This window comes from Triticum aestivum, chromosome 6B, assembly GCF_018294505.1.
Source record: "Triticum aestivum cultivar Chinese Spring chromosome 6B, IWGSC CS RefSeq v2.1, whole genome shotgun sequence".
NCBI classification, from domain to species: domain Eukaryota; kingdom Viridiplantae; phylum Streptophyta; class Magnoliopsida; order Poales; family Poaceae; genus Triticum; species Triticum aestivum.
Genome location: NC_057810.1, coordinates 588,094,821 through 588,118,225, shown reverse-complemented (window position 1 = coordinate 588,118,225; position 23,405 = coordinate 588,094,821).

The following is a 23,405-nucleotide window of genomic DNA, read 5'->3' as shown; positions in this document are numbered from 1 at the left end:
TTCCGAGTTAACGTGAAGATTGCTCTCGATGACACGAGAGGTCATCGTTGAAGCGGTGGCCGGACAGGCGGTCATAAGAAAACCTCCTAGCCGGATAGTTTGGCCGGCGGCCAAGGCTCCATCGGCGAAGATGCCGTCCTTGAAGACGGGAAGAGGCATCCTTCCTATTGGTGACGGCACAGAGGAACTCTCAATGAAAGCACCAATGTCGGTGTCAAAACCGGCGGATCTCGGGTAGGGGGTCCCGAACTGTGCGTCTAGGCGGATGGTAACAGGAGACAAGGGACACGATGTTTTACCCAGGTTGGGGCCCTCTTGATGGAGGTAAAACCCTACGTCCTGCTTGATTGATATTGATATTGTGGATGTTTACAAGAGTGGATCTACCACGAGATCAAGGAGGCTAAACCCTAGAAGCTAGCCTATGGTATGATTGTAATGGTTGTTGTTGTGTCCTATAGACTAGAGCCATCCGGTTTATATAGACACCGGAGAGGGCTAGGGTTACATAGAGTCGGTTACAATGGTAGGAGATCTACGTATCCGTATCGCCAAGCTTGCCTTCCATGCCAAGGAAAGTCCCATCCGGACACGGGACAAAGTCTTCAATCTTGTATCTTCATAGTCTTGGAGTCCGGTCGATGATGATAGTCCGGCCGATGATAGTTCGGCCGATGATGGTAGTCCGGCTATCCGGACACCCCCTAATCCGGGACTCCCTCACCAGGTGTCTTTGGAACATACCTTGAGCCTCGTCTAGCCGCTTATTCAGAAGCGCGATGTCGGCATCTGCTACATCAAGTTGCCGCTTTAGTTCGGCAGATTCATCAGTCCGGCTAGCCACCGAACGCCTCGCCACCTTCATGGAATAGGCGACATATTATACCTGGGGTTATGATCCTCTGTGCGCCGTCACTCATGACGACACACAGAGTCTCAGGGGCTACTATTCATATAGGGCACATTTAATATGCGGCTCTACCAAAAGGTACACCTTTTTACGTACCTCAAAGCCTGTTAGTAAACTCCTGGCAGCCTCAAGTAATCAGCTTTCCGCGGACGAAATCCTTCCAATCACCATACTCATCAACATACGGTGTTCTTCTGAGATGGATGCCCTACCAAGCAGATCCTTCAGCCCCTCCGACGGCGCGCCAGAGGGTGCTAGACTAGCCTGACGACCTTTTCCAGGGTCCGGACTTGGAAAAACCCTCCGGGACGATACCTCGGGGTCGCCAGCCTCGTGAGACGGTGCAACAAGGGGAGGCGTTTCGCTCTCTATCATCTCTGGACGAAGATCCCCTGAAGATGAGCTCTGCTGAGAAGGGTTGAGATCCGAACTGCAAGATAATGTTTCGGTCATTTTCCTCAGGAATAAAACAGGAGTGTGATTCATTATGGAACCCCTCCCTTCACTTACGTCTCGGGGGATAGCGGGTCCCCTTTAGGGGGCGATTCGGCCAGGGCGTTCTCCGGTGCCGAACCCTCTGGCGAAGATTTCTTCCCCCGTTTTGAGGTTATCACCTTCGGGTCTTCAGAGGCAGTCCTTTTCTTTCCCTGGTCGGGGGAATTTTCGATTCTTCCCTACCTAACAGCCTCCTTTGCGGGGGCGGTAGCTCCTTGGTTCCCCCCTTCGCCTTCCGCCGAAAGCGCGACCTCCAGCATCCTGGTCAGCATGGGATTCAGCACGGTCTCGGGCAGGGGGGCTGGACACCTGATAAGCTTTGCCTTCGCAATCCACTCCTATTCAAAGGACAACTCTGCTAAAGGGTAATTTTGATAAAAATATGGATGGTGTGTCCAAATACGGGGCTACTTACTTTAGCATCCGGGCGACTGCAGCTCAGACCTGCGTCCTCAGACAAATCCGGACACCTTGCTTGTGATCCGAAGAACAAGTTGTACATCTCCACGGGTGTCATTCCCATGAAATGTTGTAGGACTCGCGGTCCCTCTGGATTAAACAACCACAGGCGGAGAGGTCGACGTTTGCAGGGCAGTGTGCGGCGAATCACCATGACTTGTGCCACTACAGTCAAATTGATATCTCTTTCTAGAAGATCTCGAATATGGCCCTGCAGCAAGGGCACGTCTTTGGGCGGCCCCCAGATAAGTCCTTCATTAACCCATGACGCCAGTCGTGGTGGGGGACCCGAGCGAAAAGTAGGTGGTGCCACCCATGTGGTGCCCCTGGGGGCTGTGATGTAAAACCAGTCCCATTGCCATAAGCTGAGCTCCTCTTGAAAAGAGCCTTCGGGCCATGGAGCGTCGTCCATCTTACTTATTATAGCTCCTCCGCACTTAGCATGCTACCCCTCGATCATTTTTGGTTCCACTTTGAAGGTTTTCAGCCACAATCCGAAGTGAGGAGTAATATGGAGGAAGGCCTCGCACACGACAATGAATGATGAGATCTGGAGGATGGACTCCGGAGCTAGGTCGTGGAACTCCAGCCCGTAGTAAAACATAAGCCCCCTCACAAAGGGATCGATCGGGAAGCCTAGCCCCCGAAGGAAGTGAGATGCGAACACCACGCTTTCACCGGGCTGGGAGCGGGAATAGCTTGCCCTTGAGCAGGCAGTCTATGCGAGATTTCGCCGGTTAGATACCTGGCATCTCTCAACTTTCGCACATCTTCTTCCGTAATGGAGGAAGGCATCCACGGGCCTTGAAGGTCGGAGCCGGACATCGTCAAAAGTCCGAAGCGCCTAAAACTAGAGCCTTGGGTGTTGGAACTCGAAGCAAGGGGCGGATTTGATTGGTTTGAGAAGAAGGGAGCCGGGCCTTGGTTCCTTTATAAAGGAGATGAATACCAAGAGCCCTCCCCGTAACCGTTTGAGACTCGCTTTCAATTAGGGAGTCATACCAAAGGCACGGTTGGGTTACCCACGCCCGTATTGATGAAAATCCCAAAATAAGGGGACATGATCTCTATTTTGACAAGACGTGTCAAGGAAACCGCCTCGCTAAATGCGCTGGGGTGGAACAGTAAAACGATTCGAGTAAAAGCCTGGCCGTGACGTCACGGAGTACGTCTGCAGATCTGAGTGGTGCACATATTATTCTCTCTACGGTGGAGCGTGGAACTTATTTTGCAGAGTCGGACACTATCCTGGTGTTCAACATCTTCTATGAAATATTCGAAGGAGGAACCCGCCTTGCAATGCCGAAGACAACTTGCGCGCCGGACTCGTCGTCATTGAAGCCTGCTTCAGGGGCTACTGAGGGAGTCCTGGATTAGGGGGTGTCCAGATGGCCAGACTAAGACCTTTGGCCGGACTCCCGGACTATGAAGATACAAGATTGAAGACTCCGTCCCGTGTCCGGATGGGACTTTCCTTGGTGTGGAAGGCAAGGTTGGCAATATGATATGAAGATATCCCCCCATTGTAACCGACTCTGTGTAACCCTAGCCCTCTCCGGTGTCTATATAAACCGGAGAGTTTTAGTCCGTAGGACGAACAACAATCATACCATAGGCTAGCTTCTAGGGTTTAGCCTCTCTGATCTCGTGGTAGATCTACTCTTGTACTACCCATATCATCAATATTAATCAAGCAGGAGTAGGGTTTTACCTCCACCGTGAGGGCCCGAACCTGGGTAAAAACATCATGTCCCTTGTCTCCTGTTACCATCCGCCTAGACGCACAGTTCGGGACCCCCTACCCGAGATCTGCCGGTTTTGACACCGACAGTTGTCTTCCTCATTGTCGTACACGTCCTCTTGAACCGCCCTAGATGATGAGGCGGCATGGCTCGATGAAGCGAGGCTACGCATCTGTGCTGCAGGAGAAAAAGCATCCTCGGTGGAGGTAGCGCACCCAAGCAGGCCCACAAGCTTGCGACATTTGTTGACAAACTTCTGCAATGAGAACGAAACAATGAGAACTTCTGCAATGATGAACTTCTACAAATGAACTTAAGAAAATGAACTCCATGTTACCTTCACTGTTCCCCTCAACTTGTTCTCACTAGCTCGAGTCCGGGGATAGAAGTAAGCGTGTCAGAGGCTTCAAAAATTCTTTTGTTCAACTCCGAAGACTGCAAAGTAATAAAATGAGTCAGTAGCACTAAAGCTGATTTCATCCAACCGTCAGTTGAAAATAGATAAAAACAACTTACCACACTGTTCATGAGGGGTCCATACTCCATAAACCCTGCCTTTAAGCTCTCTAGTGCTCTTTGATGCTCTCGTTGTAGGCTTCATTCTCGGAGGCGTCATCGAACAGGTCCTTGACATCTGTTGTCGTCCACTGGGGCCTCAGACGCAGACGATGCTTGATGCCATCGTCATACCACAGCATGTGATCCTCGTACTCATTCCAGTCAATCACTTTCCTCTGCACATCTTTGCGAGTTTTCCACTCGTTCCATTCCTTCACGTATCTCGCATGTTAGTCTTCCCAATCTATGATTGACTAATTCTTCTTCCTTCTCATCCTGCAATGCATAAGAAAGAATGTAGAACACCCTAAGAATGAATGTAGAACATCAAAACAAGAACTTGGTATCGATGAGGATGCCTGGTGGTACTCACTGGTGTAGGTCGTAGCCACCGGTATCGGTGACGATGCCGGCTGGTGGTGTGTGTTGTGCCTTACCAAATTGCACAGCAACGCGTTGTGGCATGTGCTACTCCACGGCATAGACACAACTCATGGGCACAATGCACCGCCAGAGAAGCCGGTCCTGCTTGCACATGTTGTTCAACTCGAACCCCCACTCTCGTTCATCATCATACAACCGCCAAGTAACCTAGTACCAAACAATGGTAAGCTCAAGTGAAAGTGCCATCAAAACTATTCGAAATCTAGTTCTTATACCTGAAAAACCATCAGAGCATCGAGATCGTTACTGAAGACCTTGTACAAGGCCTTGGATTCGCCTGTGTAGACATGCACCACGTCCCAGGTGTATGCGGCGGTCGGGTACCAATCATCTTCGTCATCTTCGCCATAGTCTATCCATGCACGCAAGCGTAGCTTCTCCGGACGGCCCACCGGGATTCGCTCCCACATCCAAATGTAGAGGCCCCATACACATCCACACATACCGGACGTGACTTCCGCCCTCTGGCTCGCGTCGTCAAGCTACAAAACAAGTATAGATGATAAGATGTCATAATCTAAAGCAGCACACATCCATGATATTTGAAACAGAGTTATATCACTTACCAAACAGTATAGGTAGGTGAGGCCAGCGGCCCCCCAACTGTACCCTGCATCCTAGTCCTTTAGGAAGTCGAGATACATCCATAGGGCAGAGTTCCCGGAGCAGTCTGGAAACACTACCTCCGTGAGAAGATACCACAGGTAGGCCCTGGCGTACTGCTCCACCACCCGGGGTTTGGCATCTTCCGGGCATTTGCTCTGGTACTTGAGAATCCATGGCAGTGGTACGCAGGAAGTCCGGTTGTTCTTAGCGGGAGGGGGCAGTCGCCGATGAGGGTGACAACCCTATCATGCCAGTTCGTCCTCTCCACTCGTCTTGTGAGAGCACGACCCTAGAGCGGTAGGGCCGAAATTTTCCCCCAATCCTGGAGGGTCACGGTCATCTTCCCACATGGAAGAAGGAAGTTGTGCATCTCTGGCTGCCACCGGTCGACCAAAGCAGTGATAGCAGAGTGGACGAGCGTCAGCGGCTTATGCTTGAACTGCAGGACGAAACCCAATAGTCGGGCTCTCCTGTAGAACGGTGTGTACCACTCGTCATAGTCCATCTTAATGGTCGTCTTGTGAGCCCTCATCCGCAGTGGTGGGAGCATTTGTGAAAATCAAGAACCAAAGAATAATTAGCATAGACATAATAGTTAGCAACTTGTTTTCATCAATTCGAAAGATTTGGTTTAAGAATGGTAATTACCACTCGATTCTCAATGAAATGGGCATAGTGACCTTTGTCAAACTTAGTGTCAAGCATGGTGTACTTAATGCCGATGTCATCCGCAAGAGGTTGCCTCCTAAAAAAGTGCATAAACATAAGCATAAGCATATCAAAAGAATTTTTAACATGAACTAGGGTTCATCATGAACTAGGAAACATATAGATGCATCATAAAGGTTCATCACATCCAAAAAAACTTTGAGTTCAATCTTTGAATAAGCATATGAAGATTTTTTAAACATGAACATGAACTAAATAAAATACATATATCAAGATGCAATTATCAAGGTTATAAAATAAATAAAATACATATATAAAGATGCAATCAACAAGGTTCAAATGCATCATATCATATCATATTTCTCCAACAACATCCAACATGCATCATATCATATTTTCTACAAAAACAAAAACCATGAACTAGGGTTCATCTTGAGGGGTTAACCATTTTTACTCCAAGAAAATCCACTACTTGCATCATATAACATCCACATTCATCCTATATCAAAACAAATATCTCCAATATTCATCATATCGTAATTTTTTAACACAAAAAATTATGAACTAGGTTCATCTTGAGGGTTCAACTTTTTTCCTCCAACTACATCCGCTACATGCATCACAGCATATCAACATGCATCATCAAATCACAACAAATTCCTCCAACATGCATCATATCAAAAAAAATCCTCCACAAAAAATATGAACTAGGGTTCATCTTCACACAACCATACTAACTAGTCACTAGATTTCATATCTAACACAATATAACATCTAGGATCAACCTAAATCAATCATGGGGTTCAAAAAATCAAATCTACTTCAAAAAGGGGAATGGTTTGAATCAAATAATGCGACGAATCGGAAGCTATTTGACTAAAACTAATTGGAGGGATCAAAGGAGCTTACTTTTCTTTGGGGCCATCTCGATCCCTAAAAACGATGAAGAAACGAAGAAGATCGGGGAGGGAGGTGGAGGAGATGAGAGAGGGGCGAGAGAGACAGTTCCTCTCTGTTCTTGGGGGTTGAGGTGGGTGGGTGTCAGGGTGGAAGGGGGTGGGGCGGGCGGCCGCACCAAATAACTATTCACACCCTACCGCCAGGGTCCCTAGTGGTAGGATCAGACAACCTACCACCAGGACCTGCAGCGGTAGGGTGAAAAAGATGGGGACGGCGGCCGTTTGCGCTGCAGGCGTGAACTAGTTGCCTACCGCCAGGCACTGTGGCGGTAGGCTATGTAATCCTACCACCGATCCCTTTCGTGGTAGGAAAAAGGGTCAGATGTCGAAAAAAATTCAAACAGGGGCCAGATCCCGAAAGTATACCACAAAAGGGTCAAAACACGAAATTTTGCCACCAGAGGATCAAGAATCACCCTCGCGGTCATTGCACCAGTGAGAACGGGCCACATCGCATCCTCGGTAGCCAGCCGCTCGGCTGCGTGGGTCGCGCCGTCCACACCGAACCCAGCGCTTGCTGCTTGGTCGGCCACTGGCCCATCCAGTACGTGCATGGCTCTCGGTGAGTCACGTCAGCCTGCACTGGCTGAATCAAAGGGGCCCGCGCTGCCTGGGGTACGTGCATGGCAGATTTTAGCAACTTATCACAAGTCAAGCAATCAACCTACACATAGAATTCTAAGAGTATAGCAGCGGAATGTAAATCATTACATATGAAGGTAAAGGGAAGGAGTTTGGAGGCAGCAAACGCGATGTAGACACAGAGTCTTTTGGCGTGGTTCCAATAGGTGGTGCTATCGTACATCCACATTGATGGAGACTTCAACCCACGAAGGGTAATGGTTGCGCGAGTCCACGGAGGGCTCCACCCACGAAGGGTCCACGAAAAAGCAACCTTGTCTATCCCACCATGGCCATCGCTCATGAAGGACTTGCCTCACTAGGCTAGATCTTCATGAAGTAGGCGATCTCCTTGCCCGTACAAACTCATTGGTTCAACTCCACAATCTTGACGGAGGCTCCCAAGTGACACCTAACCAATCTAGGAGACACCACTCTCCAAAAGGTAATAGATGGTGTGTTGATGATGAACTCCTTGCTCTTGTGCTTCAAATGATAGTCTCCCCAACACTCAACTGTTTCTCACAGATTTGGATATGGTGGAAAGATGATTTGAGTGGAAAGCAACTTGGGGAAGGCTAGAGATCAAGATGTTTGTGGTTGGACTGGAATACGTTGGTCTCAACAGATGAGTAGGTGGTTCTCTCCCCGAAAATGAATGCTAGAAGTGTAGGCACGTTCTGATGGCTCTCTCCACGAATGGAGGATGGGTGGAGGGGTATATATAGCCTCCACACAAAATCTAACTGTTTACACACAACTTACCAAACTCGGTGGGACTGAATAGTGTAACTCGGTCAGACCGATTTAGTTCAAAATGTGAACATTAGGCTTTTCGCTAGGACCGACATGTCAACTTGGTGGGACCGATTGTGTTAGGGTTAGGGCATAACGTAATCTCGGTGAGAACGATCACATGAACTCGGTGAGAGCAATTTCTGTAATAGGCAAATAGAGAGTTGGTCAGGCAAACTCGGTGGGACCGATCGCAAATTTCGTTTAGACCGAAAGGTTACAAAAAGAAAACAGAGAGTTTGCATTGCAAACTCTGTGGGACCGATCGCTCATCTCGGTTAGACCGAAACGTTACAAAGGGAAACCGACAGTTTGCAATCCCATCTCGATGAGATCGAGATCCCTATTGGTGAGACTGAACTGATTAGGGTTTTTGGCTATGGCTATGTCATATGAACTCGGTGGCACCGGATAGATCAAATCAGTGGGGCCAAGTTTGACTTTTGGTTTGGGACATATGTGGAATGAGAAAGTGGTTGAGAGCTTTTGGAGCATATCACTAAGCATTTTGAGCAAGCAAGCCATTAAGCAACACCTCAGCCCCTTTAAATAGTATTGGATTTTTCTATGGACTCAATGTGATCTTGGATCACTAAAATAAAAATGTAGAGTCTTGAACTTTTGCCAATATGTGTCCTTAGCATTTTGAGGGGTCCACATCTCTAGTCCATGCCATGCCAATCATTGAACTTTCTGAAATGGTCATCTCGAAAGAGTATTATTTCAATGAGATATATGTTGTTAAGAATTACCAAAACCACCCAGATTAGTTGCACTTTCAATCTCCCCATTTTTGGTAATTGATGACAACATATAGATCAAAGCTTTGACAAATGATAATAAGAATGAAATACATTGTCGCTTTGACAAGTATGTGATAAGCAAGAGCTCCCTCTAAATTTGTGCATTATTCAAAATTTGCTTTTGAATGCAAACGCACAATCGATTAGAATCATGGGTTACTCTTCCATGTCACATACATCTTGGTGGACAACTCAAAATGATAGTATATGAAATATGCCCTCATCACCAAGAAAAGATGTGAATCATCATATATGAGAGATAGATAATATCATCATCCAAGCACAAGCATTAACGTATGATATGATCAAACACATGACCATACAAGTATCTCACACACACATAAAGTATCATCCAAGCAAGCAAACAAATACATAGCAAACAAGATAGAAAAAATAAGGAAAGCTCTCTCTCTCGAAGCCTATGATCTATACACTTTCTCCCCTTCGGCAACAAGTTACCAAAAAGATTGAAAATGCATAGTGATATGCGGCTCTCTAAGTTTGATCTTCGGTAGGTGGCGTGGAGAGGAGTCTTCAAATGAATCCGTTGAGGTTGTGGGAGCTGGTGGAGTTGCAACTGGAGGTTCAACTGAAGCTGTGGCTGCAGGTGCTGAAGTGGCAGCTCTAGTGTGTCTCACTGGCACGGTTGCAGAGCTATGTGCCCTAGGCACTCTCTAAAAAGCTTTAGTGGTAGCTTTCCCTCTCCTCTCTTCAGCTTCTTCCTGGAGCTGCTCAACTGATTTTGCATCTCTGTGACCTTCAAGTCTAGATCATAATTTTTTTTTCAATGATCCTTTCAAGGCTCTCTTGATTTTGAGTCAGGGTGGCCAATCCTTTCTCAATCCTCAAAGTGGCTTGAATAAGATAGCCAAGTTGATCGTGTTTTGACTTGAGAAAAACTTGTGAAGCCTCTTCAGCACTTGGCATCTTGGCTGCCTTCTCTGCTTTTGCCTTCTCCCTCTTCTCTTGAGCCTGTGCAGATGTAGGATCTAAAGCATCCATAACAGATGTGTTGCCCTCATGATCAGGCCTCAAGGGAAGGTGCTCTTTGTCCAACAAGTATATTCCTTTGCCCATCTTGGAGTTGATGAGCATCTGGATGCGTGGAGCATACCCACATGATCTCTTTTGGTCTGCTGCTATTCTCTTGATGGTTTCAATAATCAAACTCATCACTTTGAATTTCTGGGGCACATCAAACATCTAAAGCAAGTTGATGGAGTGGCCCTGATCATCCTGTGATCTCCTGATTTGGGCAGCAAGGTGTGCCTGAAAATGGTGTTCATGGTGGCCAGTCTAGCCAATAGATAATATACTGAGCCTAGCTTGTGTGTCTCCAAGGCCTTGTCAGGAATTTCCTTGTGCATGTTGGCCATGGAGTTGTGACCCTTCCTAGGTTTAGCATAGATGTCAAGGTCAACCTCATGCTCTTTAGGGGCATTGATCAGCTTGGCCCACTCAGCAATAGTAGACTGATATCTTGTTCCTTCAGTCACCCATACAATTCTTCCATCAGGGTAGAAGTGAGATGTTGAATAGAATTGCATAATGAGCTCATCATTCCACTTGGTCAACTTCTGACCCACAAAGGTGTCAACTCCATTGAGTCTGAAGCTTTCATGCACTCTAGGGAAGTGGTCTTGATTGTTGTCGATGTACTTCCAATCAACTCACTTAATGTCACACACTATGGGCTTCTTATCCAGAAGGATTGTCTCACAAAAGTCCCGCTGTTCCTTGGTGTGAAATCTGTAGTCCACAGCAGTCCTTCTTCTCACAGCATAAGGGTCTGATTGTCTCCACAATCTGAGACATGCATCCTTTCTCTCCTTCATGTTTTTAGCCACTGGGTGATTGTCATCATGATCAGGGATATTAGGCTTCAACTTTATGAGCACTTGGGCTTCATCTTCTTATTCTTCTATTTCAGGCACTAGGGCCTTGTTCTTTTCAGCAGCTGGTATATTTCTGGTGCTCCTCTTTGGTGCAGACTTGGTGGCTGGAGCAGTAGCTTTGGGGGCAGTCCTGGGCTTTGATGGAGCAGCCCTAGACTTGATGGCATCCCCCATCAGCTTCTGAGTCTTTGATGCTGGTGCAGCATCCTCTTCTTCCTCTTCCTCGTCTGATTGGATCATCATTGAGGGCTTTCCAATAACTCTTCCCATAGTTTTCTTGGCCCTTTCCTTCCTTTTCTTGCCTTCACAAGCAGCCTCTTCTTCAGTTGATTTGGAGGCTTCAAGAGTTGAGGCTCTGGCTTTGGACATGGGCACTCTCTTGGTAGGATCCTTCTTGTTCAGAATAGGCTTTGTTGAAGCTGTTGTGCCAAATTCCTTCTTAACTACTTTCTTCTTGGAGCTGACCTCCTCCTCAGCAGCAACATAGTATTCATCCTCAGAGTCTGAGTTTCTCTTTCTCCTCTGCCTAGTAGCAGCCTTAGGCAGGTTGCTAGGAGTACTTCTGCAACCATCATCATAGCTATCAGAGGGACTAGTGCCCTCACTCATGTTAACTTGCTCCTCAGACTTGTTATGCCTGTCACTTTGATCAGACATTTCTAACACTGCAAACTGAAAGCTAGCCCTACGAATAGATATAGTTGATATAGAGTGGATGAGCAACACAAAGTGCAGAGATTTTGCAAAAACAATTGAGTCAAAAACTTAGTTTTACTTTTCCACAGAAAGCATTTTGGAGCTACCGATTTGTTAAACTCGGCGCCACCGAAGCAATATTGGAGCATGAACTAGTGACATCGGTCAGACTGAGACATAGTTTGGTGAGTTTGAGATTGCTAGGGTTTCACTGAGAGTTGAACTCGGCCACACCAATTCGCAAGTTTCGGTCAGACCGAAAGTTACAAGTGCAATGGCCTAAGCCAAATCAGTGAGACCGATTTCTACAACTCGGTCGGTCCGAGATGAGTTCGGCGGAAACCTAACCCTAAATTTTTGAATCAAAATTAATCACTTGTAGGATCGAAAGTATGTCTAGAGGGGGGTGATTAGACTACTTGACCAAATAAAAATCTAGCTTTTTCCCAATTTTAAGTCTTGGCAGATTTTAGCAACTTATCACAAGTCAAGTACTCAACCTACGCATGCAATTCTAAGAGTATAGCAGCGAAATGTAAATCATTGCATATGAAGGTAAAGGGGAGGAGTTTGGAGGGAGAAAACGCAATGTAGACACGGAGATTTTTGGCCTCGTTCCGATAGGTGGTGCTATCATACATCCATGTTGATGGAGACTTCAACCCATGAAGGGTAACGGATGCGCGAGTCCACGGAGGGCTCCACCCACGAAGGGTCCACGAAGAAGCAACCTTGTTTATCCCACCATGGCCATCTCCCACGAAGGACTTGCCTCACTAGGGTAGATCTTCACGAAGTAGGCGATCTCCTTGCCCATACAAACTCCTTGGTTCAACTCCACAATCTTGACGGAAGCTCCCAAGTGACACCTAACCAATCTAGGAGACACCACTTTCCAAAAGGTAATAGATGGTGTGTTGATGATGAACTCCTTACTCTTGTGCTTCAAATGGAAGTCTCCCCAACACTCAACTCCCTCTCACAGATTTGTATATGGTGGTAAGATGATTTGAGTGGAAAGCAACTTGGGGAAGGCTAGAGATCAAGATTCTTGTGGTTGGATTGGAATATCTTGGTCTCAACACATGAGTAGGTGGTTCTCTCTCAGAAAATGAATGCTGGAAGTGTAGGCATGTTCTGATGGCTCTCTCCACGAACTGAGGATGGGTGGTGGGGTATATATAGCCTCCACACAAAATCTAACCCTTACACACAATTTACCAAACTCAGTGGGACCGAATAGTGAAACTCGGTCAGACCGATTTAGTTCAAAATGTGAACGTTAGGCTTTTTGGTGGGACTGACATGTCAACTCGGTGGGACCGATTGTGTAAGGATTATGGCATAACATAATCTTGGTGAGACCGATCACATGAATTCGGTGAGACCGATTTCTGTAATAGGCAAACAAAGAGTTGGTCAGGCAAATTCGATGGGACTGATCGCTCATTTCAGTTATACCGAAATGTTACGAAACGGAAACAGAGAGTTTGCATTGCAAACTGGATGGGACCGATCGCTCATCTCGGTTAGACCGAAATGTTACGAAGGGAAACAGAGAGTTTGCAATCCCATCTCGGTGAGACCGATCCCTATCAGTGAGACCGAACTCATTAGGGTTTTTGGCCATGGCTATGTCAAATGAACTCGGTGGCGCCGGATAGATCAAATCGGTGGGGCCGAGTTTGACTTTTGGTTTGGGACATATGTGGAATGAGAAAGTGGTTGAGGGCTTTTGGAGCATATTGCTACGTCTTGATCTTGCATTGGTTTTCCTTGAAGAGGAAAGGGTGATGCATCACAATAGCGTAAGTATTTCCCTCAGTTTTTGAGAACCAAAGTATCAATCCAGTAGGAGGCTCCTCACAAGTCCCACGAACCTACACAAACAAACAAAGAACTCGCAACCAACGCGATAAAGGGGTTGTCAATCCCTTCACGACCACTTGCGAAAGTGAGATCTGATAGAGATAATATGATAAGATAAATATATTTTTGGTATTTTATAATATAGATGCAGAAAAGAAAGATGCAAATAAAAGTAGATTGGAAACTTATATGATAAAAGATAGACCCGGTGGCTATAGGTTTCACTAGAGGCTTCTCTCGAGATAGCATAAGTATTACGGTGGGTGAACAAATTACTGTCGAGCAATTGATAGAAAAGCGAATAATTATGAGATTATCTAGGCATGATCATGTATATAGGCATAACGTCCACAACAAGTAGACTGACTCCTGCCTGCATCTACTACTATTACTCCACACATCGATCGCTATCCAGCATGCATCTAGAGTATTAAGTTAATAAGAACAGAGTAACGCATTAAGAAAGATGACATGATGTAGAGGGATAAACTCAAGCAATATGATATAAACCCCATCTTTTTATCATCGATGGCAACAATACAATATGTGTCTTGCAACCCTTTCTGTCACTGGGTAAGAACACCGCAAGATTGAACCCAAAGCTAAGCACTTCTCCCATGGCAAGAAAGATCAATCTAGTAGGCCAAACCAAACCGATAATGCGAAGAGACTTGCAAACATAACTCAATCATACATAAAAGAATTCAGAGAAGATTCAAATATTATTCATAGATAAACTTGATCATAAACCCACAATTCATCGGATCTCGACAAACACACCGCAAAAAGAGATTACATCGAATAGATCTCCACAAGAGAGGGGGAGAACATTGTATTGAGATCCAAAAAGAGAGAATAAGCCATCTAGCTAATAGCTATGGACCCAAAGGTCTGTGGTAAACTACTCACAACTCATCGGAGGGGCTATGGTGTTGATGTAGAAGCCCTCCATGGTGGATTCCCCCTCCGGGAGAACGCCAGCGACGGCTCCAAGATTGGATCCCGCGGATATAGAAGGTTACGGTGGTGGAAATATTTCTTTGGTTGCCCCCTGGATGTTTTCGGGGTATGTAGGCTTATATAGGAGGAAGAAGTACGTCAGTGGCCGCCCGAGGGGCCCACGAGACAGGGGGGCGCGCCCTGTAGGGGTGGGCGCGCCCCCACCCTCGTGGCTGCCTCGGCTGCTTCTTGACTTGCACTCCAAGTCATCTGGATCACGTTTGTTCCAAAAATCACGCTCCCAAAGGTTTCATTCCGTTTGGACTCCGTTTGATATTCCTTTTCTTCGAAATACTGAAATAGGCAAAAAAACAGCAATACGGGCTGGGCCTCCGGTTAGTAGGTTTGTCCCAAAAATGATATAAATGTGTAAAATAAAGCCCATAGACATCCAAAACAGGTAATATAATAGCATGGAACAATCAAAAATTATAGATACGTTGAAGACGTATCAAGCATCCCCAAGCTTAATTCCTGCTCGTCCTCGAGTAGGTAAATGATAAAAACAGAATTTTTGATGTGGAATGCTACCTAGCATAATTCTCAATGTAATTTCTCTTTATTGTGGTATGAATGTTCAGATCCAAGTGATTCAAAATAAAAGTTCATATTGACAAAAGAAATAGCAATACTTCAAGCATACCAATAAAAGCAATCATGTCTTCTCAAAATAACATGGCTAAAGAAAGTTCATCCCTACAAAATCATATAGTTAGGCTATGCTTCATTTTCATCACACAAAGATGTTCTCAACTTCTATACCCCCGATGACAAGCCAAGCAATTGTTTTGTACTTAAATAATATCAAACTTTTTCAACCTTCACGCAATACATGAGCGTGAGCCATGGACATAGTACTATGGGTGGAATAGAATAATGATTGGGGATTGTGTGGAGAAGACAAAAATAAGGAGAAAGTCTCACATTGACGAGGATAATCAACGGGCTATGGAGATGCCCATCAATTGATGTCAACATGAGTAGGGATTACCATCCAACGGATGCACTAGAGCTATAAATAAATGAAATCTCAACAAAAGAAAACTTGTGGGTGTGCATCCAACTTGCTTGCTCACAAAGACCTAGGGCATTTGTGGAAGCCCATCGTAGGAATATACAAGCCAAGTTCTATAATGAAAAATTCCCACTAGTATATGAAAGTGACAAACTATGAGACTCTCTACATGAAAACATGGTGCTACTATGAAGCACAATATATGACACTCACTACATGAAGAACAAGGTGCTACTTTGAAGCACAATATATGAGACTCACTAAATGAAGAACAAGGTGCTACTTTGAAGCACAAGTGTGGAAAAGGAGATAGTAGCATTACCCCTTTATTTATTTTCTTTTTTTTTCTTTTTTCTTTTTTCTTTTTCTTTTTTTTCTTTTTTTTCTTTTTTTTCTTTGGCCTTTTTTTTGGGCAATGCTCTAATAATGATGATCATCACACTTTTATTGATTACAACACGTGAATTACAACGTGAAACTAGAACAAGATATGACTCTATATGAATGCCTCCGGTGGTGTACCAGGATGGTGCAATGAATCAAGAGTGACATGTATAAAAATTATGCATGGTGGCTTTGCCACAAATACGATGTCAACTACATGATCATGCAATGGCAATATGACAAAAGTAATGTATGTCATGATGATGATGAACGGAACGGTGGAAAGTTGCATGGCAATATATCTCAGAATGGCTATGGAAATGCCATAAATAGGTAGGTATGGTGGCTGTTTTGAGGAAGATATAAGGAGGTTTATGTATGATAGAGCGTATCATATCACGGGGTTTGGATGCACCGGCGAAGTTTGCACCAACTCTCAAGGTGAGAAAGGGCAATGCACGGTACCGAAGAGGCTAGCAATGATGGAAAGGTAAAAGTGCGTATAATCCATGGACTCAACATTAGTCAAAAGAACTCATATACTTATTGCAAAAATTTAGAAGTCATCAAAAACCAAGCACTACGTGCATGCTCCTAGGGGGATAGATTGGTAGGAAAAGACCATCGCACGTCCCCGACCGCCACTCATAAGGATGCACAAGCCAGGTACACTTCATGCTTCAAATTTGCTACACACAACTTTAACCATACGTGCATGCTACAGGACTTGCAAACTTCAACACAAGCATTCTTTAAATTCATAATCACCCAACTAGCATGACTTTAATATCACTACCTACCTATCTCAAAACAATTATCAAGTATCAAGTTGATCATAGCATCCAATTCACTTCCTATGATAGTTTTTATTATACCCAACTTGGATGCTCATCATTCTAGGACCAATTTATAACCATAACAAATACCATGCTGTTCTAAAAGAATCTCAAAATAATATAAGTGAAGCATGAGAGATCAACAATTTCTTCAAAATTAATCCACCGCCGTGCTCTAAAAGATATAAGTGAAGCACTAGAGCAAAAACTATCTAACTCAAAAGATATAAGTGAAGCACATAGCATGTTCTAATAAGTTTCAATGAAATAGGCTTCTCCCAAAAGTTTTGTTAAAGCAAGGATGGTTGTGGTAAACTAAAAAGCAAAGACTAATATAATACACGATGCTCCAAGCAAAACACACATCATGTAGCAAATAAAAATATAGCTCCAAGTAAAGTTACCAATGAACGAAGACGAAAGAGGGGATGCCTTCCGCGGCATCCCCAAGCTTAGGCTTTTGGCTATTCTTGAATATCTTGGGGTGCCATAAGCATCCCCAATCTTAGGCTTTTGACACCCTTTATTCCATAGTCCATAAAATCTTTACCCAAAACTTGAAAACTTCACAACACAAAACTCAACAGGAAATATCATAAGCTTCGTTAGTGAAAGAAAACAAAACCACCACATAAGGTACTATAATGAACTCATTATTTAATTATATTGGTGTTAAACCTACTGTATTCCAAGTTATCTATGGTTCATAAACTATTTTACTAGCCATAGATGCATCAAAATAAGCAAACAGAACACGAAAAACAGAATCTGTCAAAAACAGAACAGTCTGTAGAAATCTGTAACTAACGCAAACTTCTGGAACTTTAAAAATCCTACCAAAATAGGAAGTCCTAGAAAATTTGTTTGTTTAACAGAAGTAAAAATAATAAATGAAAAATCTCGTTTCTGTGATTTATTGATTTTTTTTCTAGTGAGCACAAAGTTTCTGTTTTTCAGCAGAATCAAATCAACTCATATCATAGGTTATCCTATAGGTTCTACTTGGCACAAACACTAAATAAAACATGAAAACACATCTAAACAGAAAGTAGAAACAAAATTTATTACTAAACAGGAACAAAATCAAGAAACACAAAGAAAATTGGGTTGCCTCCCAACTAGCGCTATCGTTTAACGCCCCTAGCTAGGCATAAAAGTGAAGATAGATCTAAGTAGTGCCACCTTTGGCACTTGATTCATAGGTAGATCGCATGATAGATTCATAAGGTAATTTGACATTCTTTCTTGGAAAGTGTTCCATGCCTTCCTTTAATGGAAATTGGAATTTAATATTCCCTTCCTTCATATCAATAATCGCACCAATCGTTCTAAGGAAAGGTCTACCAAGAATAATAGGGCAAGAAAGATTGCAATCTATATCAAGAACGATAAAATCAACGGGCACCAAATTTCTATTAGCAACAATTAAAACATCATTGATTCTTCCCATTGGCTTTTTAATGGTGGAATCCCCAAGGTGCAAATTTAAAGATCAATCATCAAGATCATGGAAACCTAGAATATCACATTAAGTTTTCGGAATCATGGAAACCTAGAATATCACATAAAGTTTTCGGAATCATGGAAACACTAGCACCCAAATCACACAAGGCAAAACACTCATAATCTTTAATTTTTATCTTTATAGTAGGTTCCCACTCATCATTAAGTTTTCTAGGTATAGAAACTTCCAAATTAAGTTTTTCATCAAAAGATTGCATCAAGGCATCGACAATATGTTTGGTAAAGGCTTTATTCTGACTATAAGCATGAGGAGAATTAACAACGGATTGCAACAAGGAAATACAACTTTCTAAATAACAATTATCATAATCAAAATCCTTGAAATCCGAGATAGTGGGTTCAATACTATTTAAAGTCATGACCTCTCCAATCCCACTTTTACCAAATTTAGCATCAAGATCTAAAAACTCCAAAATCTTGGGACGCCTTCTAAATAAAGTTGACTCATCTCTAGTCCCATTATTATCAAGATTCATATTGCAAAATAAAGATCTAATAGGGGACACATCAATAACTTTAAGATCTTCATCATTATTTTCATGGAAACTAGAAGAACATGCTTTTATAAAGCAATCTTTCTTAGCACGCAATCTAGCGGTTCTTTCCTTGCACTCGTCAATGGAAATTCTCATTGCTTTGAGATACTCATTGATATCATGCTTAGGAGAAGAAGATCTAAGTTTAAGAGAATCAACATCAAGCAAAAGTATATCAACGTTCCTAGCCAAATCATCAACTTTGAGCAATTTTTCTTCAATCAAGGCATTAAAACTCTTTTGAGAGATCATAAATTCTTTCACACTATTTTCAAAATCAGAGGGCATCTTATTAAAATTACCATAAGAATTATTGTAGGAATTTCCATAATTATTAGAGGAATTGCTAGGGAACGGTCTAGGATCAAAGTTTCCTCTATAAGCATTGTTTCCAAAAGTATTCCTACCAACAAAATTTACATCCATAGATTTATTATTATTCTCAATCAAGGTAGATAAAGGCATATCATTGGGATCAATAGAAGAACTCTTAGTAGCAAACAATCTCATAAGCTCATCCATCTTTCCACTCAAAACATTAATTTCTTCTCTAGCATGCACTTTTTACTAGTAGATCGTTCGGTGTGCCATTGAGAATAATTAGACATAATATTATCAAGAAGTTTTGTAGCATCTCCTAACGTGATTTCCATAAACGTGCCTCCGTTGACCGAATCTAAAAGATTTCTAGAAGCAAAATTCAATCCGGCATAAAAATTTTGTATGATCATCCATAAATTCAAACCATGAGTAGGGCAATTGTGAATCATCAATTTCTTTCTTTCCCAAGGTTGGGCAACATGCTCATGATCAAGTTGTTTAAAATTCATAATATCGTTCCTAAGCGAGATGATCTTAGCGGGAGGAAAATACTTAGAGATAAAAGCATCTTTGCATTTGTTCCAAGAATCAATACTATTTCTAGGCAAAGACGAAAACCAAACTTTAGCACGATCTCTAAGTGAAAACGAAAATAACTTCAATTTAACAATATCATTATCCGTATCTTTTTTCTTTTGCATCTCACACAAATCAACAAAGTTGTTTAGATCAGTAGCGGCATCTTCACTAGGAAGGCCGGAGAATTGATCTTTCATAACAAGACTCAGCAAAGCAGCATTGATTTCACAAGACTCGACATCATTAAGAGGAGCAATCGAAGTACTAAGGAAAACATTATTATTGGTATTGGATAAATCACACAATTTGGTATTATCTTGCGCCATGGCGACAAGTAATCCAACACACAAGCAAACATAAAAAGGCAAGCGAAAGAGAGAGGAAGAAGGCAAGCGAAAAAGAGAGGAGATTGGGAAAGAGAGGGCAAATAAAATGGCAAGGGTGAAGTGGGGGAGAGGAAAACGAGAGGCAAATGGCAAATAATGTAAATGCGAGGGAGATGAGTTTGTGATGGGTACTTGGTATGTCTTGACTTGAGCGAAGACCTCCCCGGCAACGGCGCCAGAAATCCTTCTTGCTACGTCTTGAGCTTGCATTGGTTTTCCTTGAAGAGGAAAGGGTGATGCAGCACAGTAGCGTAAGTATTTCCCTTAGTTTTTGAGAACCAAGGTATCAATCCAGTAGGAGGCTCCTCACAAGTCCCACGAACCTACACAAACAAACAAAGAACTCGCAACCAACGCGATAAAGGGGTTGTCAATCCCTTCATGGCCACTTGCGAAAGTGAGATCTGATAGAGATAATATGATAAGATAAATATATTTTTGGTATTTTATAATATAGATGCAGAAAATAAAGATGCAAATAAAAGTAGATTGGAAACTTATATGATCAAAGATAGACCCAGGGGCCATATGTTTCACTAGAGACTTCTCTCGAGATAGCATAAGTATTACGGTGGGTGAACAAATTATTGTCGAGCAATTAATAGAAAAGCGAATAATTAAGAGATTATCTAGGCATGATCATGTATATATGCATCACGTTCGCAACAAGTAGACTCAGTCCTGCCTGCATCTACTACTATTACTCCACACATCAACCGCTATCCAGCATGCATCTAGAGTATTAAGTTCATAAGAACAGAGTAACGCATTAAGAAAGATGACATGATGTAGAGGGATAAACTCAAGCAATATGATATAAACCCCATCTTTTTATCCTCGATGGCAACAATACAATACGTGTCTTGCAACCCTTTCTGTCACTAGGTAAGAACACCGCAAGATTGAACCCAAAGCTAAGCACTGCTCCCATGGCAAGAAAGATCAATCTAGTAGGCCAAACCAAACTGATAATTCGAAGAGACTTGCAAAGATAACTCAATCATACATAAATGAATTCAGAGAAGATTCAAATATTATTCATAGATAAACTTGATCATAAACCCACAATTCATTGGATCTCGACAAACACACCGCAAAAAGAGATTACATCGAATAGATCTCCACAAGAGAGGGGAGAACATTGTATTGAGATCCAAAAAGAGAGAAGAAGCCATCTAGCTAATAACTATGGACCTGAAGGTCTATGGTAAACTACTCACAACTCATCGGAGGGGCTATGGTGTTGATGTAGAAGCCCTCCGTGGTGGATTCCCCCTCCGGAAGAATGTCGGCGACGGCTCCAAGATGGGATCTCGCGGATACAGAAGGTTACGGTGGCGGAAATATTTCTTTGGTGGCTCCCTGGATGTTTTTGGGGTATGTAGGCTTATATAAGAGGAAGAAGTACGTCGGTGCCGCCCGAGGGGCCCACGAGACAGGGGGCGCGCCCTGTAGGGGTGGGCGCGCCCCCCACCCTCATGGCTGCCTCGGCTGCTTCTTGACTTGCACTCCAAGTCCTCGGGATCACGTTTGTTCCAAAAATCACGCTCCCGAAGGTTTCATTCCATTTGTACTCCGTTTGATATTCCTTTTCTTCGAAATACTAAAATAGGCAAAAAAACAGCAATACGGGCTGGGCCTCCGGTTAGTAGGTTAGGCCCCAAAAATGATATAAATGTGTAAAATAAAGCCCATAGACATCCAAAACGGGTAATATAATAGCATGGAACAATCAAAAATTATAGATACGTTGAAGACGTATCACATATCACTAAGCATTTTGAGCAAGCAAGCCATTAAGCAACACCTCATCCCCTTTTAATAGTATTGGCTTTTCCTATGGACTCAATGTGATCTTGGATCACTAAAATAAAAATGTAGAGTCTTGAGCTTTTGCCAATATGTGTCCTTAGCATTTTGAGGGGTCCGCATCTCTAGTCCATGTCATGACAATCACTGAACTTTCTGAAATGATAATCTTGAAAGAGTATTAGTTCAATGAGCTATATGTTGTTAAGAATTACTAATACCACCCAGGGATTAGTTGCAATTTCAAAGGTTGCTTTAGGGAGATTTGTATAAGCAACGCCTCCCGCCACCTTCATGGATATGTTCTTCATTTTAAAGTGTAGCTCAGAATTAGTGTTATCCATGATGTCATCCACAGGGTATCTATCCAGCAGTGCCTTATCGCTCGGGGGGTGGGGACCCACGCTTCTTCTCGGCATGGATGGGACGGTGCTATCCAATGCTGGATCCGCTAGCTGCTGCCGCTGCTCAGATCCCCTTTCCTGGCTAAGTGAGTCGATCTGCTGCTGCTGAAGCTCGAAAGCGAGTGCCAACTCTGCGTGCTCTGATTCTACTATGCGAAGGCGTTCTGTTTCTTGCTTCCTCTCCTCCTCCTCCTCCAGCTTCCTCTTCTTGTCCTCCTGCATCTTATTTCTCGCATGACTTCTGTAGTCGGCATTCCAATCCGCAAACCCCTCAAACCATAGAACAATGCCTTTGCCTCGTGTTCTTCTTGGGTGTTCAGGATTTCCCAGGGTGCACGTAAGCTCGTCGTTCTCTCTGTTGGGCGTGAACACCCCCGTTTGAGCCTCTTCTATTGCAACAAGTATTTTGAGGTCGGCTCCTTTAAGACTTGCCCGCTCCAAAACCTGGCCCGTCTTTGGGTCCAATGTCCTCCCATGCACATAGAACCAAGTCCTAGACCTGGGGGGGCAACATAATGTAACTGGAATGACCCCTGCATCCACCATCTGTTGCTTAGTCTTATCCCACTTAGGTCGGGCCACCTCGTAGCCACCTGGCCCCAGCTTATGGTGCCACTCCTTTTTTGCGGCATTGATCTTGTTTATTCTCGACTATTCCTGAGCTAATTCTGATTCCTTGAATTTCACGAAAGCGTCCCAGTGATCTCTTTGCTTCTCTAGTGTTCCCTTAAATTCTGGAGTCTTCTTTCCTCCTTTGATGTACTTGGCCCATATACTTTTTTTGTGGTTGTTGAATGCTACCGCCATCTTCCTAAGAGCAGCGTTCTTGACTTTCTCCACATCTGCATCTGTGAAATGATCTGGTAGGGTGAAAAGTGACATGAGAGACTCCCAAAGAAGATATTTTGCTCTTTGGTCGACAAAAGTAAGATCTGGACATTCCTTTGCTGGATTTTTCCATTCTTTAATGGAGATCGGGATTTGGTCCTTCAACAGAACTCCGCACTGAGGAACGAACCTGCCCTCTGATACGTATCCACCGTATCTATAGTTTTTGATTGTTCCATGCTATTATATTACCTGTTTTGGAT